This window comes from Oncorhynchus mykiss, unplaced genomic scaffold (assembly GCF_013265735.2).
Source record: "Oncorhynchus mykiss isolate Arlee unplaced genomic scaffold, USDA_OmykA_1.1 un_scaffold_169, whole genome shotgun sequence".
In the NCBI taxonomy this organism is placed as follows: domain Eukaryota; kingdom Metazoa; phylum Chordata; class Actinopteri; order Salmoniformes; family Salmonidae; genus Oncorhynchus; species Oncorhynchus mykiss.
In genome coordinates, this window is record NW_023493669.1 from 241,297 (window position 1) to 261,625 (window position 20,329).

At 40.8% G+C, this 20,329-nt stretch overlaps 1 long non-coding RNA gene across 1 annotated transcript; it reads left to right on the forward strand.

Moving 5' to 3' along the window:
- The first annotated feature begins 9,265 nt into the window (after positions 1 to 9,265).
- On the forward strand, positions 9,266 to 15,493 carry LOC118947584. Its single transcript, XR_005041825.1, has 3 exons — positions 9,266 to 9,363; positions 10,089 to 10,230; positions 15,381 to 15,493. It is a non-coding gene; the product is annotated as an uncharacterized LOC118947584 (long non-coding RNA).
- Positions 15,494 to 20,329: the final 4,836 nt, after the last annotated feature.

Consider the following 20,329-nt stretch of genomic DNA (forward strand, 5'->3'; position numbering starts at 1 on the left):
TCGTATTCAGTCAGTCTTATTCCATCAGTCTTATTCCGTCAGTCTTATTCCATCAGTCTTATTCCGTCAGTCTTATTCCATCAGTCTTATTCGGTCAGTCTAATTCAGTCAGTCTTGTTCAGTCAGTCTTATTCAGTCAGTCTTATTCCGTCAGTCTTATTTAGTCAGTCTTATTAAGTCAGTCTTATTCAGTCCATTTTTATTCCATCAGTCTTATTCGGTCAGTCTTATTCGGTCAGTCTTATTCAGTCAGTCTTATTCAGTCAGTCTTATTCCGTCAGTCTTGTTTAGTCAGTCTTATTCCATCAGTCTTATTCAGTCAGTCTTATTCAGTCAGTCTTATTCCGTCAGTCTTATTCCGTCAGTCTTATTCCATCAGTCTTATTCAATCAGTCTTATTCAGTCAGTCTTATTCAGTCAGTCTTAATCAGTCAGTCTTGTTTAGTCAGTCTTATTCAGTCAGTCTTATTCAGTCAGTCTTATTCCGTCAGTCTTATTCCGTCAGTCTTATTCAGTCAGTCTTATTCAGTCATTCTTATTCAGTCAGTCTTATTCAGTCAGTCTTATTCCATCAGTCATGTTTAGTCTTATTCCGTCAGTTTTATTCCGTCAGTCTTATTCAGTCAGTCTTATTCAGTCAGTCTTATTTAGTCTTATTCAGTCAGTCTTATTCAGTCAGTCTTATTCAGTCAGTCTTGTTTAGTCAGTCTTATTCAGTCAGTCTTATTCAGTCAGTCTTATTCCGTCAGTCTTATTCAGTCAGTCCTATTCCGTCAGTCTTATTCAGTCAGTCTTATTAAGTTAGTCTTATTCAGTCAGTCTTATTCCGTCAGTCTTATTCAGTCAGTCTTATTCAGTCAGTCTTATTCAGTCTATCTTGTTTAGTCTTATTCCATCAGTCTTATTTAGTCAGTCTTATTCAGTCAGTCTTATTCAGTCAATCTTATTCCATCAGTCTTATTTAGTCAGTCTTATTCAGTCAGTCTTTTTCCATCAGTCTTATTCAGTCAGTCTTATTCAGTCAGTCTTATTCAGTCAGTCTTATTCAGTCTGTCTTATTCAGTCTGTCTTATTAAGTCAGTCTTATTCAGTCAGTCTTATTCAGTCAGTCTTATTCCGTCAGTCTTATTTAGTCAGTCTTATTAAGTCAGTCTTATTCAGTCCATTTTTATTCCATCAGTCTTATTCGGTCAGTCTTAATCCGTCAGTCTTATTCAGTCAGTCTTATTCAGTCAGTCTTATTCCGTCAGTCTTGTTTAGTCAGTCTTATTCCATCAGTCTTATTCAGTCAGTCTTATTCCGTCAGTCTTATTCCATCAGTCTTATTCCGTCAGTCTTATTCCATCAGTCTTATTCGGTCAGTCTAATTCAGTCAGTCTTGTTCAGTCAGTCTTATTCAGTCAGTCTTATTCCGTCAGTCTTATTTAGTCAGTCTTATTAAGTCAGTCTTATTCAGTCCATTTTTATTCCATCAGTCTTATTCGGTCAGTCTTATTCGGTCAGTCTTATTCAGTCAGTCTTATTCAGTCAGTCTTATTCCGTCAGTCTTATTCCGTCAGTCTTGTTTAGTCAGTCTTATTCCATCAGTCTTATTCAGTCAGTCTTATTCAGTCAGTCTTATTCCGTCAGTCTTATTCCGTCAGTCTTATTCCATCAGTCTTATTCAATCAGTCTTATTCAGTCAGTCTTATTCAGTCAGTCTTATTCAGTCAGTCTTGTTTAGTCAGTCTTATTCAGTCAGTCTTATTCAGTCCATTTTTATTCCATCAGTCTTATTCGGTCAGTCTTAATCCGTCAGTCTTATTCAGTCAGTCTTATTCAGTCAGTCTTATTCCGTCAGTCTTGTTTAGTCAGTCTTATTCCATCAGTCTTATTCAGTCAGTCTTATTCCGTCAGTCTTATTCCGTCAGTCTTATTCCGTCAGTCTTATTCAATCAGTCTTATTCAGTCAGTCTTATTCAGTCAGTCTTTTTTAGTCTTAATCCATCAGTCTTATTCTGTCAGTCTTATTTAGTCTTATTCAGTCAGTCATATTCAGTCAGTCTTATTCAGTCAGTCTTGTTTAGTCAGTATTATTCAGTCAGTCTTATTCAGTCAGTCTTATTCCGTCAGTCTTATTCCGTCAGTTTTATTCCGTCAGTCTTATTCAGTCAGTCTTATTCAGTCAGTCTTATTTAGTCTTATTCAGTCAGTCTTATTCAGTCAGTCTTGTTTAGTCAGTCTTATTCAGTCAGTCTTATTCAGTCAGTCTTATTCCGTCAGTCATATTCCGTCAGTCTTATTCAGTCAGTCTTATTCAGTCATTCTTATTCCGTCAGTTTTATTCCGTCAGTCTTATTTAGTCAGTCTTATTCAGTCAGTCCTATTCAGTCAGTCTTATTCCACCAGTCATGTTTAGTCTTATTCAGTCAGTCTTATTAAGTCAGTCTTATTCAGTCAGTCCTATTCCGTCAGTCTTATTCAGTCAGTCTTATTCAGTCAGTCTTATTCAGTCTATCTTGTTTAGTCTTATTCCATCAGTCTTATTTAGTCAGTCTTATTCAGTCAGTCTTATTCAGTCAGTCTTATTCCATCAGTCTTATTTAGTCAGTCTTATTCAGTCAGTCTTTTTCCATCAGTCTTATTCAGTCAGTCTTATTCAGTCAGTCTTATTCAGTCAGTCTTATTCAGTCAGTCTTATTCAGTCTGTCTTATTCAGTCTGTCTTATTCAGTCAGTCTTATTCAGTCAGTCTTATCCAGTCAGTCTTATTCCGTCAGTCTTATTTAGTCAGTCTTATTAAGTCAGTCTTATTACGTCCATTTTTATTCCATCAGTCTTATTCGGTCAGTCTTATTCCGTCAGTCTTATTCAGTCAGTCTTATTCAGTCAGTCTTATTCCGTCAGTCTTGTTTAGTCAGTCTTATTCCATCAGTCTTATTCAGTCAGTCTTATTCCGTCAGTCTTTTTCCATCAGTCTTATTCAGTCAGTCTTATTCCATCAGTCTTATTTAGTCAGTCTTATTCAGTCAGTCTTTTTCCATCAGTCTTATTCAGTCAGTCTTATTCCATCAGTCTTATTTAGTCAGTCTTATTCAGTCAGTCTTTTTCCATCAGTCTTATTCAGTCAGTCTCATTCAGTCAGTCTTATTCAGTCAGTCTTATTCAGTCAGTCTTATTCAGTCTGTCTTATTCAGTCAGTCTTATTCAGTCAGTCTTATCCAGTCAGTCTTATTCCGTCAGTCTTATTTAGTCAGTCTTATTAAGTCAGTCTTATTCAGTCCATTTTTATTCCATCAGTCTTATTCGGTCAGTCTTATTCCGTCAGTCTTATTCAGTCAGTCTTATTCAGTCAGTCTTATTCTGCCAGTCTTGTTTAGTCAGTATTATTCCATCAGTCTTATTCAGTCAGTCTTATTCCGTCAGTCTTATTCCGTCAGTCTTATTCCGTCAGTCTTATTCAGTCAGTCTTATTCAGTCAGTCTTATTCAGTCAGTCTTATTTAGTCTTATTCAGTCAGTCTTATTCAGTCAGTCTTATTCAGTCAGTCTTATTCAGTCAGTCTTATTCAGTCAGTCTTATTCAATTAGTCTTATTTAGTCAGTGTATTTAGTCTTATTCAGTCAGTCGTTTTCAGTTATATTCAGTCCTCATGTCCTCTATGTGTAGGAGACCAGAGGGCAAGTTTATGAAGATGCAGAATCCTCGTGATGAAGCTCTACAGATCCTCAAACCTCAGATGGACAACCCACCACCACAGGTGCACTCACACACACACACACACACACACACACACACACACACACACACACACACACACACACACACACACACACACACACACACACACACACACACACACACACACACACTTTCTCTCTCTCTCTCTCTCTCTCTCTCTCTCTCACACACACACACACACACTCACACTCTCACACACACACACACTCACACTCTCTCACACACTCACACACTCACTCACACACACACTCACACTCTCTCACACATACACTCACACACTCTCTCTCACACACACACACACACACACACTCACATTCCCACTCTCTCACACACTCACACTCTCTCACACACTCACACTCACACTCTCTCACACTCTCTCACACTCTCTCACACTCTCTCACACACACGCTCGCACACACACTCACACACTCTCTCACACTCTCTCACACACACACTCTCTCACACGCACACTCATACTCACACAGAGATAACCATTTACCCAGCACTCTGGTATCTCTTTCCAGCCCAAGCGTCCGTTAGGCCCAAGCCCCTCTGCGAGGGCTCTAAAGGAAGCAGGGATTAACCCCACCAAGAGGGCCAAGAAGAGGGCCCCTGAACGCCCTCAACCACTCCCTCTACCAGGTCCAACACTGACAGACAGTTTGATGTGTGGCTGGTTGTTGATTGACAGCTCTAAAGAACCAATGACTATGATAGTTGTTTAGTGACAACTCTTAGGGCCAATGGCTGTGTCTGTGATAGAGTGACAGCTCTAAGAACCAATGGCTGTGTGTGACTTTTGAGTGACAGCTCAAATATCCAACTACTGTGTGTTTGTGTGGAGTGACAGCTCTTTGAGCCAATGGCTGTGTGCTTGTGTGGAGTGACAACTATTTGAGCCAATGGGCTGTGTGTCTGGTTGTTGAGTGACAACTCTGTGAGCCAATGGGCTGTGTGTCTGGTTGTTGAGTGACAGCTGTGTGCTCCCATAGTATCGCGGGAGTTGCCAGTGGAGGCGGAGACTATTCAGACCCAGCTCCATCGCAGCACAACACAAGAACACTACACCTACACCAACGTACCCTGGAAGATCTACATCAGGAAGGAGGTACAAACACACACACCACACACACACACACACACACACACACACACACACACACACACACACACACACACACACACACACACACATACACACACACACACACACACACACACAGGGCAGCAAATAGTATGGGTAGTCATTTGATTAGGTGTTCAGGAGTCTTATGGCTTGGAGGTAGAAGCTGTTTAGAAGCCTCTTGGACCTCGACTTGGTGCACCGGTACCGCTTGCCGTGCAGGTAGCAGAGAGAACAGTCTATAACTGGGGTGGCTGGAGTCTTTGACAATTATTTGGGCCTCCCTCTGACACCGCCTGGTATAGAGGTACAGGATGGCAGGAACCTTGACACCGGTGATGTACTGGGTCGTATGCACTAACCTCTGTAGTGCGCTTCGGTCGGAGGCCGAGCAGTTGCCATACACGTCAGCGATGATACCTGTCAGGATGCTCTCGATGGTGCGGCTGTAAAACCTTTTGAGGATCTGAGAACCGATGCCAAATCATTTCTACCCTAAAGACAGCTTCAACCATCCCCTGGTGCTATGTGTTCTACCCTAAAGACTGCTTCAACCATCCCCTGGTGCTATGTGTTCTACCCTAAAGACAGCTCCAAACATCCCCTGGTGCTATGTGTTCTACCCTAAAGACAGCTCCAACCATCCCCTGGTGCTATGTGTTCTACCCTAAAGACAGCTCCAACCATCCCCTGGTGCTATGTGTTCTACCCTAAAGACAGCTCCAAACATCCCCTGGTGCTATGTGTTCTACCCCAAAGACAGCTCCAACCATCCCCTGGTGCTATGTGTTCTACCCTGAAGACAGGTTCAACCATCCCCTGGTGCTATGTGTTCTACCCTGAAGACAGGTTCAACCATCCACCTGGTGCTATGTGTTCTACCCTAAAGACAGCTTGTGTTCCTGGTTTCAGGTGTTCTACCCTAAAGACAGCTTCAACCATCCCCTGGTGCTATGTGTTCTACCCTAAAGACAGCTTGTGTTCCTGGTTTCAGGTGTTCTACCCTAAAGACAGCTTCAACCATCCCCTGGTGCTATGTGTTCTAACCTAAAGACAGCTCCAACCATCCCCTGGTGCTATGTGTTCTACCCTAAAGACAGCTTCAACCATCCCCTGGTGCTATGTGTTCTAACCTAAAGACAGCTCCAACCATCCCCTGGTGCTATGTGTTCTACCCTGAAGACAGGTTCAACCATCCCCTGGTGCTATGTGTTCTAACCTAAAGACAGCTCCAACCATCCCCTGGTGCTATGTGTTCTACCCTAAAGACAGCTTCAACCATCCCCTGGTGCTATGTGTTCTAACCTAAAGACAGCTCCAACCATCCCCTGGTGCTATGTGTTCTACCCTGAAGACAGGTTCAACCATCCCCTGGTGCTATGTGTTCTAACCTAAAGACAGCTCCAACCATCCCCTGGTGCTATGTGTTCTACCCTAAAGACAGCTCCAACCATCCCCTGGTGCTATGTGTTCTACCCTGAAGACAGGTTCAACCATCCCCTGGTGCTATGTGTTCTAACCTAAAGACAGCTCCAACCATCCCCTGGTGCTATGTGTTCTACCCTAAAGACAGCTCCAACCATCCCCTAGTGCTATGTGTTCTACCCTAAAGACAGCTTGTGTTCCTGGTTTAGGTGTTCTACCCTAAAGACAGCTTGTGTTCCTGGTTTCAGGTGTTCTACCCTAAAGACAGCTTCAACCATCCCCTGGTGCTGGACCTCATTTTCAAACAGGTGGGACAGTTGTTTTTTAATAACATATTGAATTGGCATAATATACATATTCCTGTATCACTGTTATCATATTCCTGTATCATTGTATTACTGTTATCATATTCCTGTATCACTGTTATCATATTCCTGTATTACTGTTATCATATTCCTGTATCACTGTTATCATATTCCTGTATCATTGTATTACTGTTATCATATTCCTGTATCACTGTTATCATATTCCTGTAACACTGTTATCAGATTCCTGTAACACTGTTATCATATTCCTGTATCACTGTTATCATATTCCTGTAACACTGTTATCATATTCCTGTATCATTGTATTACTGTTATCATATTCCTGTAACACTGTTATCATATTACTGTAACACTGTTATCATATTCCTGTTACCATATTCCTGTAACACTGTTATCATATTCCTGTATCACTGTTATCATATTCCTGTAACACTGTTATCGTATTCCTGTATCACTGTTATTATATTCCTGTAACACTGTTATCATATTCCTGTTATCATATTCCTGTATCACTGTTATCATATTCCTGTATCACTGTTATCATATTCCTGTATCACTGTTATCATATTCCTGTATCACTTTTATTATATTCCTGTAACACTGTTATCATATTCCTGTTACCATATTCCTGTAACACTGGTATTGTATTCCTGTAACACTGTATCACTGTTATCATATTCCTGTAACACTGTTATCATATTCCTGTATCACTGTTATCATATTCCTGTATCACTGTAATTATATTCCTGTAACACTGTATCACTGTTATCATATTCCTGTAACACTGTTATCATATTCCTGTTACCATATTCCTGTAACACTGTTATTGTATTCCTGTAACACTGTAACACTGTTATCATATTCCTGTAACACTGTTATCATATTCCTGTATCACTGTTATCATATTCCTGTATCACTGTTATCATATTCCTGGAACACTGTATCACTGTTAATATATTCCTGTATCATTGTATTACTGTTATCATATTCCTGTAACACTGTTATCATATTACTGTAACACTGTTATCATATTTATGTTACCATATTCCTGTAACACTGTTATCATATTCCTGTTACCATATTCCTGTAACACTGTTATTGTATTCCTGTAACACTGTTATTGTATTCCTGTAACACTGTATCACTGTTATCATATTCCTGTAACACTGTTATCATATTCCTGTATCACTGTTATCATATTCCTGTATCACTGTAATTATATTCCTGTAACACTGTTATCATATTCCTGGAACACTGTATCACTGTTAATATATTCCTGTATCATTGTATTACTGTTATCATATTCCTGTAACACTGTTATCATATTACTGTAACACTGTTATCATATTTATGTTACCATATTCCTGTAACACTGTTATCATATTCCTGTTACCATATTCCTGTAACACTGTTATCATATTCCTGTATCACTGTTATCATATTCCTGTATCACTGTTATTATATTGCTGTACCTCTAACACTAACACCTCTCCCCTCCTCTCATCCTCTCTCTTCCTCTCTCTCCTCTCTCCTCTCTCCTCTCCTCCTTTCCTCCTCTCTCCACTCTCCTCCTCTCTCTCCTTTGCTCCTCTCTCCACCTCTCCTCCTCTCTCCTCCTTTCCTCCTCTCTCATCTCCTCTTCTCCTCTCTTCTCCTCTCTCTTCTCCTCTCTCCTCTCTCCTCCACTCCTCCTCTCTCCTCTTCTCCTCTCAAGATAGTGAATGACACTCTGTCTCAGGCATGTGTTAGAATCTCCAATCAGGAGAGAATGAAGATGAAGTCTCTGTTTGGTGAGTCAACTACATTACCCACAATGCTCTGGTTTGAAAGAGATACATTTGTTTGTTCACTGAAAATACATTTTTCTTACTGTTTAAATCCCGTGTGGCTCAGTTGGCAGAGCACAGCACTTGCAACACCAGGGTTGTGGGTTCGATTCCCATGTGGGACCAGTATGAAAATGCACTCAGTACTGTAAGATGCTCTGGATAAGAGCGTCCGCTGAATTACTAACATGTAATAACTGACTTGTGTCTAACAGAGAAACATGGCGTAGAGCGGAACACGGACACAGTGGACGAGGCGGTGAAGAAGGAGGTTGTCACAGCAGCCAAGGAATCCTGGGATATTTATTTCTCATGCCTATTTCCTGCCTCTGTGAGTCACATGACTTCCTGTTGCACCGCATGACTTCCTGTTGCATCACATGACTTCCTGTTGCACCACATGACTTCCTGTTGCATCACATGACTTCCTGTTGCACCACATGACTTCCTGTTGCATCACATGACTTCCTGTTGCACCACATGACTTCCTGTTGCATCACATGACTTCCTGTTTCATCACATGACTTCCTGTTGCACCACATGGCTTTTGACCTCTCATCTATGTGTGTAATGTCAGTATAGTTTAATCCACCACCGTTTATCTTTACTCTGTGTGTGTGTGTGTGTGTGTGTGTGTGTGTGTATGTGTGTGTGTGTGTGTGTGTGTGTGTGTGTCTCTGTGTGTGTGTGTGTGTGTCTCTCTCTGTGTGTCTCTGTGTGTGTGTGTGTGTGTCTCTCTGTGTGTGTGTGTGTGTGTGTGTGTGTGTGTGTGTGTGTGTGTGTGTCTGTGAGTGTGTGTGTGTGTGTGTGTGTGTGTGTGTGTAGGGTAGTGCAGGTACAGGGGTACAGGTGTTGTCGGTGTCTCACACCGGGATCAGGCTCCTGAAGACAGTGAAGAGCAGCACTGAAGAGTCGGACTACTTCAGAGTCCTACGACATTACACGTAGGTACCTCTAACCCTAACACTAACCCTACTACTATCTTACACTACGTACCTCTAACCCTAACACTAACCCTACTACTACCTTACACTACGTACCTCTAACCCTAACACTAACCCTACCTTACACTACGTACCTCTAACCCTAACACTAACCCTACTACTACCTTACACTACATACCTCTAACCCTAACACTAACCCTACTACTATCTTACACTACGTACCTCTAACCCTAACACTAACCCTACTACTACCTTACACTACATACCTCTAACCCTAACACTAACACTACTACTATCTTACACTACGTACCTCTAACCCTAACACTAACCCTACTACTATCTTACACTACGTACCTCTAACCCTAACACTAACCCTACTACTACCTTACACTACGTACCTCTAACCCTAACACTAACCCTACTACTACCTTACACTACGTACCTCTAACCCTAACACTAACCCTACTACTATCTTACACTACGTACCTCTAACCCTAACACTAACCCTACTACTGCCTTACACTACGTACCTCTAACCCTAACACTAACCCTACTACTGCCTTACACTACGTACCTCTAACCCTAACACTAACCCTACTACTACCTTACACTACGTACCTCTAACCCTAACACTAACCCTACCTTACACTACGTTATTTCTCTTTGTCCTTAGTTATTCTGTCTTTATGTATCTCCATAGTTATGGTTTCTCTCTGTCTCCGTAGCTACGCAGACATCCTTTTTCTGACCATACCTTCAGGGAACATGCTGGAGTTTAATCTAACCAATGAGAAGCTGATTCTGTTCTCAGCCAAGGCTCCACAGGTCAAACACATCGTGGACTGCTTCATCACTGAGATCAAGAAGGTGAGACGCACAATACTAAATACTAACACATTACTAGTAACACACTACTAAATACTAACACACTACTAGAAACACAATACTAAATACTAACACACTACTAGAAACACAATACTAAATACTAACACACTACTAGAAACACAATACTAAATACTAACACACTACTAGAAACACAATACTAAATACTAACACAATACTAAATACTGACACACTACTAGAAACACAATACTAAATACTAACACATTACTAGAAACACAATACTAAATACTAAAATACACTACTAGAACCACAATACTAAATAATAACACACTACTAGAAACACAATACTAAATACTAACACACTACTAGAAACACAATACTAAATACTAACACAATACTAAATACTGACACACTACTAGAAACACAATACTAAATACTAACACATTACTAGAAACACAATACTAAATACTGACGTCAAGAGGGTAGAACCACAATACTAAATACTAACACACTACTAGAACCACAATACTAAATACTAACACACTACTAGAACCACAATACTAAATACTAACACACTACTAGAAACACAATACTAAATACTAACACACTACTAAATACTAACACACTACTAGAAACACAATACTAAATACTAACACACTACTAGAACCACAATACTAAATACTAACACACTACTAGAACCACAATACTAAATACTAACACACTACTAGAACCACAATACTGACAAACTACTAGAAACACAAGACTAAATACTGACACACTACTAGAAACACAATACTAAATACTGACACACTTCTAGAAACACAATACTAAATACTAACACACTACTAGAAACATACTACTAAATACTAACACCATACTAGAAACACAATACTAAATACTAACACAATACTAGAAACACAATACTAAATACTAACACAATACTAAATACTAACACACTACTAGAAACACAATACTAAATACTAACACACTACTAGCAACACAATATTAAATACTAACACAATACTAAATACTAACACACTACTAGAAACACAATACTAAATACTAACAGACTATTAGAAACACAATACTAAATACTGACACACTACTAGAACCACAATACTGACACACTACTAGAAACACAATACTAAATACTGACACACTACTAGAAACACAATACTAAATACTAACACACTACTAGAAACACAATACTAAATACTGACACACTACTAGAACCACAATAGTAAATACTAACACACTACTAGAAACACAATACTGAATACTAACACACTACTAGAAACACAATACTAAATACTAACACACTACTAGAAACACAATACTAAATACTAACACACTACTAGAAACACAATACTAAATACTAACACACTACTAGAACCACAATACTAAATACTAACACACTACTAGAAACACAATACTAAATACTAACACACTACTAGAACCACAATACTGACACACTACTAGAAACACAATACTAAATACTAACACACTACTAGAAACACAATACTAAATACTAACACACTACTAGAAACACAATACTAAATACTGACACACTACTTTATTACTGACGTCAAGAAGGTAGAAACACAATACTAAATACTAACACACTACTAGAAACACAATACTAAATACTAACACACTACTAGAAACACAATACTAAATACTAACACACTACTAGAAACACAATACTAAATACTAACACACTACTAGAAACACAATACTAAATACTGACACACTACGTTATTACTGACGTCAAGAAGGGAGAAACACAATACTAAATACTAACACACTACTAGAAACACAATACTAAATACTGACACACTACTAGAAACACAATACTAAATACTAACACACTGCTAGAAACACAATACTAAATACTGACACACTACTAGAAATACAATACTAAATACTAACACACTACTAGAAACACAATACTAAATACTAACACAATACTAAATACTGACACACTACTAGAAACACAATACTAAATACTAACACATTACTAGAAACACAATACTAAATACTGACGTCAAGAGGGTAGAACCACAATACTAAATACTAACACACTACTAGAACCACAATACTAAATACTAACACACTACTAGAAACACAATAATAAATACCAACACAATACTAAATACTAACACACTACTAGAAACACAATACTGAATACTAACACACTACTAGAAACACAATACTAAATACTAACACACTACTAGAAACACAATACTAAATACTAACACACTACTAGAAACACAATACTAAATACTAACACACTACTAGAACCACAATACTAAATACTAACACACTACTAGAAACACAATACTAAATACTAACACACTACTAGAACCACAATACTGACACACTACTAGAAACACAATACTAAATACTAACACACTACTAGAAACACAATACTAAATACTAACACACTACTAGAAACACAATACTAAATACTGACACACTACTTTATTACTGACGTCAAGAAGGTAGAAACACAATACTAAATACTAACACACTACTAGAAACACAATACTAAATACTAACACACTACTAGAAACACAATACTAAATACTAACACACTACTAGAAACACAATACTAAATACTGACACACTACTTTATTACTGACGTCAAGAAGGGAGAAACACAATACTAAATACTAACACACTACTAGAAACACAATACTAAATACTGACACACTACTAGAAACACAATACTAAATACTAACACACTGCTAGAAACACAATACTAAATACTGACACACTACTAGAAATACAATACTAAATACTAACACACTACTAGAAACACAATACTAAATACTAACACACTACTAGAAACACAATACTAAATACTAACACACTACTAGAACCACAATACTAAATACTAACACACTACTAGAAACACAATAATAAATACCAACACAATACTAAATACTAACACACTACTAGAAACACAATACTAAATACTAACACACTACTAGAAACACAATACTGACACACTACTAGAAACACAATACTAAATACTAACACACTACTAGAAACACAATACTAAATACTAACACACTACTAGAAACACAATACTAAATACTAACACACTACTAGAACCACAATACTAAATACTAACACACTACTAGAAACACAATACTAAATACTAACACACTACTAGAACCACAATACTGACACACTACTAGAAACACAATACTAAATACTAACACACTACTAGAAACACAATACTAAATACTAACACACTACTAGAAACACAATACTAAATACTGACACACTACTTTATTACTGACGTCAAGAAGGTAGAAACACAATACTAAATACTAACACACTACTAGAAACACAATACTAAATACTAACACACTACTAGAAACACAATACTAAATACTAACACACTACTAGAAACACAATACTAAATACTGACACACTACTTTATTACTGACGTCAAGAAGGGAGAAACACAATACTAAATACTAACACACTACTAGAAACACAATACTAAATACTGACACACTACTAGAAACACAATACTAAATACTAACACACTGCTAGAAACACAATACTAAATACTGACACACTACTAGAAATACAATACTAAATACTAACACACTACTAGAAACACAATACTAAATACTAACACACTACTAGAAACACAATACTAAATACTAACACACTACTAGAACCACAATACTAAATACTAACACACTACTAGAAACACAATAATAAATACCAACACAATACTAAATACTAACACACTACTAGAAACACAATACTAAATACTAACACACTACTAGAAACACAATACTGACACACTACTAGAAACACAATACTAAATACTAACACACTACTAGAAACACAATACTAAATACTAACACACTACTAGAAACACAATACTAAATACTAACACAATACTAAATACTAACACACTACTAGAAACACAATACTAAATACTGGCACACTACTAGAAACACAATACTAAATACTAACACACTACTAGAAACACAATACTAAATACTAACACACTACTAGAAACACAATACTAAATACTAACACACTACTAGAAACACAATACTAAATACTAACACAATACTAAATACTAACACACTACTAGAAACACAATACTAAATACTGGCACACTACTAGAAACACAATACTAAATACTAACACACTACTAGAAACACAATACTAAATACTAACACACTACTAGTAACACAATACTAAATACTAACACACTACTAGAACCACAATACTAAATACTAACACACTACTTCATTACTGATGTCAAGAAGGTAGAAACACAATACTAAATACTAGCACACTACTAGAACCACAATACTAAATACTAGCACACTACTAGAACCACAATACTAAATACTAGCACACTACTTGAACCACAATACTAAATACTAACACACTACTAGAAACACAATACTAAACACACGTCACCCATGCTAATGGACGTAAATGGTAATGCCATCTATCCAGGGTTTCTGTGTTTTACAATGTCTGAATATAAACTTACATTTTGTACCATCCTCCTACAGCTTTAGTTCTGTGGGAAATGCAAAAAAACATTACATTTGGTAATTTATGCAAAACTGTGTCTTTTGTTAGTAGCAGAGTTAAGGATAAACACTCGTTACCGAGCAACCAGAGCAAGGAGGAACAACCATAACGGTCAACGTAGTTTACCAAGGGACATGGGATGTGGCTCTAACATTTAACATCTCTGATCATTTGATTTGTTGTTTTGATACCGGAAATATAAATTACCCCCCTTCTTCTTTCTCCCCCCTCCTTCCCCTCTTCCTCCTCCTCCTCTCCCCTCCTCCCCCCCTCTTCCTCCTCCTCTCCCCTCCTCCTCCCCCTCTCCTCTCCCCTCCTCCCCCTCTCCCTCCTCCCCCTCTCCCTCCTCCTCTCCCCTCCTCCTCCCCCTCTCCCCTCCTCCTCTCCCCTCCTCCTCCCCCTCTCCCCTCCTCCTCTCCCCTCCTCCCCCTCTCCCTCCTCCTCTCCCCTCCTCCTCCCCCTCTCCCCTCCTCCTCCCCCTCTCCCCTCCACCTCTCCCCTCCTCTCCCTCTCCCTCCTCCTCTCCCCTCCTCCTCCTCCTCTCCCCTCCTCTCCCCTCCTCCTCCTCCTCCTCTCCCCTCCTCCTCTTCCAGGACTCTGAGTATGTGGTAGCAGAGCGTAACTTTGTGACAGACGAGCGTCCTCTGCTTGCTTTCCATAAAGGTGACATCATCAGGCTGCAGGTCACGGAAGGACTGGAAAAGGGTGAGCCACGCAACCTGATGACATCACAGCCTAACACACATACGTCCTCTAACTATAACTGTGTGTGTGTGTGTGTGTGTGTGTGTGTGTGTGTGTTACAGGGTACAGCTATGGCTCTGTTGTGAGGAAGAAGGTGGTGTTTCTGGAGGAGATGAAGAGAGACACGCCAGACTTTGGTGAGACGACATCTCTCTCTCCTCTTCCTCCACCTCATCTCTCTCTCCTCTTCCTCCACCTCATCTCATCTCTCTCCTCTTCCTCCACCCCATCTCTCTCCTCTTCCTCCACCTCATCTCCTTCTCCTCTTCCTTCACCTCATCTCTCTCTCTCCTCTTCCTTCACCTCATCTCTCTCTCCTCTTCCTCCACCTCATCTATCTCCTCTTCCACCACCTCATCTCTCTGTCCTCTTCCTTCACCTCATCTCTCTCCTCTTCCTCCACCTCATCTCTCTCCTTTTCCTCCACCTCATCTATTTCCTCTTCCTCCACCTCATCTCTCTCTCCTCTTCCTTCACCTCATCTCTCTCTCCTCTTCCTTTACCTCATCTCTCCATCCATCTCTCCTGTGTGTGTTTCCCCTGTCTATTTTTCTACCAGGTTGGAAGTTTGGAGGGGTGTTTGGTCGTGCAGGGGCATTCCCGACAGATTGTGTCCGTCCCGTCGCCGCCCCTGACTTCCTGTCCCTCCCGGTCGACCGCAGGGCGGAGCTTAAAGGAGGAGCAGGGCGGGTTGCCGTGACATCAGCTATGGCTGTGGCCGTGGCGTCCAGCGCGGCCGCTCACGAGATTGACCCCACCCTGGAGGTACGCACTGATACACACACTGTAGTACAGGAGATAGACCCCACCCTGGAGGTACACACTGATACACACACTGTAGTACACCAGATAGACCCCACCCTGGAGGTACACACTGATACACACACTGTAGTACAGGAGATAGACCCCACCCTGGAGGTACACACTGATACACACACTGTAGTACACCAGATAGACCCCACCCTGGAGGTACACACTGATACACACACTGTAGTACACCAGATAGACCCCACCCTGCAGGTACACACTGATACACACACTGTAGTACACGAAATAGACCCCACCCTGGAGGTACACACTGATACACACACTGTAGTACAACAGATAGACCCCACCCTGGAGGTACACACTGATACACACACTGTAGTACAGGAGATAGACCCCACCCTGGAGGTACACACTGATACACACACTGTAGTACACGAAATAGACCCCACCCTGGAGGTACACACTGATACACACACTGTAGTAGAGGAGATAGACCCCACCCTGGAGGTACACACTGATACACACACTGTAGTACATGAGATAGACCCCACCCTGGAGGTACACACTGATACACACACTGTAGTACAGGAGATAGACCCCACCCTGGAGGTACACACTGATACACACACTGTAGTAGAGGAGATAGACCCCACCCTGGAGGTACACACTGATACACACACTGTAGTACACCAGATAGACCCCACCCTGCAGGTACACACTGATACACACACTGTAGTACACGAAATAGACCCCACCCTGGAGGTACACACTGATACACACACTGTAGTACACGAGATAGACCCCACCCTGGAGGTACACACTGATACACACACTGTAGTACACCAGATAGACCCCACCCTGGAGGTACACACTGATACACACACTGTAGTACAGGAGATAGACCCCACCCTGGAGGTACACACTGATACACACACTGTAGTACACGAGATAGACCCCACCCTGGAGGTACACACTGATACACACACTGTAGTACAGGAGATAGACCCCACCCTGGAGGTACACACTGATACACACACTGTAGTACACGAGATAGACCCCACCCTGCAGGTACACACTGATACACACACTGTAGTACACGAGATAGACCCCACCCTGGAGGTACACACTGATACACACACTGTAGTACACGAGATAGACCCCACCCTGGAGGTACACACTGATACACACACTGTAGTACAGGAGATTGACCCCACCCTGGAGGTACACACTGATACACACACTGTAGTACAGGAGATAGACCCCACCCTGGAGGTACACACTGATACACACACTGTAGTACAGGTGATAGACCCCACCCTGGAGGTACACACTGATACACACACTGTAGTACTTTACCCACACACTGTACCACTGTACTAGTATACTACTGTACAACTATACTACAATACCACTGTACTGCCATACTACTGTACTAGTATACTACTGTACTACTGTGCTAATATACTACTATACTACTGTACTACTATACTACTGTACTATTATACTACAATACCACTGTACTGCCATACTACTGGACTGGTAAACTACTGTACTACTGTACTACTCTACTGGTGTACTAGTATACTACTGTACTAGTATATTACTATACTAATGTACTACTGTACTACTGTACTAGTATATTACTATACTACTGTACTACTGTACTAGTATATTACTATACTACTGTACTACTGTACTAGTATATTACTATACTACTGTACTACTGTACTACTCTACTGGTGTACTAGTATACTACTGTACTAGTATATTACTATACTACTGTACTAGTATATTACTATACTACTGTACTAGTATATTACTATTACTATTACTATTACTACTGTTCCACTGTACTATACATGTTGCTGTGGTTTAGGAGGGGTTTGATGAGGTCCTAGAGGTCAACGAGAGCGTTCTGTACTACTGTATACATGTTGCTGTGGTTTAGGAGGGGTTTGATGAGGTCCTAGAGGTCGACGAGAGCGTTCTGTACTACTGTATACATGTTGCTGTGGTTTAGGAGGGGTTTGATGAGGTCCTAGAGGTCAACGAGAGCGTTCTGTACTACTGTATACATGTTGCTGTGGTTTAGGAGGGGTTTGATGAGGTCCTAGAGGTCAACGAGAGCGTTCTGTACTACTGTACTACTGTATACATGTTGCTGTGGTTTAGGAGGGGTTTGATGAGGTCCTAGAGGTCAACGAGAGCGTTCTGTACTACTGTATACATGTTGCTGTGGTTTAGGAGGGGTTTGATGAGGACCTAGAGATCGACGAGAGCGTTTTGTACTACTGTATACATGTTGCTGTGGTTTAGGAGTGGTTTGATGAGGTCCTAGAGGTCAACGAGAGCGTTCTGTACTACTGTATACATGTTGCTGTGGTTTAGGAGGGGTTTGATGAGGTCCTAGAGGTCAACGAGAGCGTTCTGTACTACTGTACTACTGTATACATGTTGCTGTGGTTTAGGAGGGGTTTGATGAGGTCCTAGAGGTCAATGAGAGCGTTCTGTACTACTGTATACATGTTGCTGTGGTTTAGGAGGGGTCTGATGAGGTCCTAGAGATCAACGAGAGCGTTCTGTACTACTGTACTACTGTATACATGTTGCTGTGGTTTAGGAGGGGTTTGATGAGGACCTAGAGATCGACGAGAGCGTTCTGTACTACTGTATACATGTTGCTGTGGTTTAGGAGGGGTTTGATGAGGTCCTAGAGGTCGATGAGAGCGTTCTGTACTACTGTACTACTGTATACATGTTGCTGTGGTTTAGGAGGGGTTTGATGAGGACCTAGAGATCGACGAGAGCGTTCTGTACTACTGTATACATGTTGCTGTGGTTTAGGAGGGGTTTGATGAGGTCCTAGAGGTCGATGAGAGCGTTCTGTACTACTGTATACATGTTGCTGTGGTTTAGGAGGAGTTTGATGAGGTCCTAGAGATCAACAAGAGCATTCTGTACTACTGTACTACTGTATACATGTTGCTGTGGTTTAGGAGGGGTTTGATGAGGTCCTAGAGGTCGATGAGAGCGTTCTGTACTACTGTATACATGTTGCTGTGGTTTAGGAGGGGTTTGATGAGGTCCTAGAGGTCAACGAGAGCGTTCTGTACTACTGTATACATGTTGCTGTGGTTTAGGAGGGGTTTGATGAGGACCTAGAGATCGACGAGAGCGTTCTGTACTACTGTACTACTGTATACATGTTGCTGTGGTTTAGGAGGGGTTTGATGAGGTCCTAGAGGTCAACGAGAGCGTTCTGTACTACTGTATACATGTTGCTGTGGTTTAGGAGGGGTTTGATGAGGTCCTAGAGGTCGATGAGAGCGTTCTGTACTACTGTATACATGTTGCTGTGGTTCAGGAGGGGTCTGATGAGGTCCTAGAGGTCGATGAGAGCGTTCTGTACTACTGTATACATGTTGCTGTGGTTTAGGAGGTGTTTGATGAGGTCCTAGAGGTCTACAAGAGAGTTCTGTACTACTGTATACATGTTGCTGTGGTTTAGGAGGGGTTTGATGAGGTCCTAGAGGTCTACAAGAGCGTTCTGTACTACTGTATACATGTTGCTGTGGTTTAGGAGGGGTTTGATGAGGTCCTAGAGGTCTACAAGAGCGTTCTGTACTACTGTATACATGTTGCTGTGGTTTAGGAGGGGTTTGATGAGGTCCTAGAGGTCGATGAGAGCGTTCTGTACTACTGTATACATGTTGCTGTGGTTTAGGAGGGGTTTGATGAGGTCCTAGAGGTCTACAAGAGCGTTCTGTACTACTGTATACATGTTGCTGTGGTTTAGGAGGGGATTGATGAGGTCCTAGAGGTCGATGAGAGCGTTCTGTACTACTGTACTACTTTATACATGTTGCTGTGGTTTAGGAGGGGTTTGATGAGGTCCTAGAGGTCGATGAGAGCGTTCTGCAGGACACGCGGTACGATATGGTGGAGTTCGCAAAGAAATACTTCAGACAACCGGCTGCTAAGGGGTAAGCACACATACACCATACATACACACATACAACACACACACACC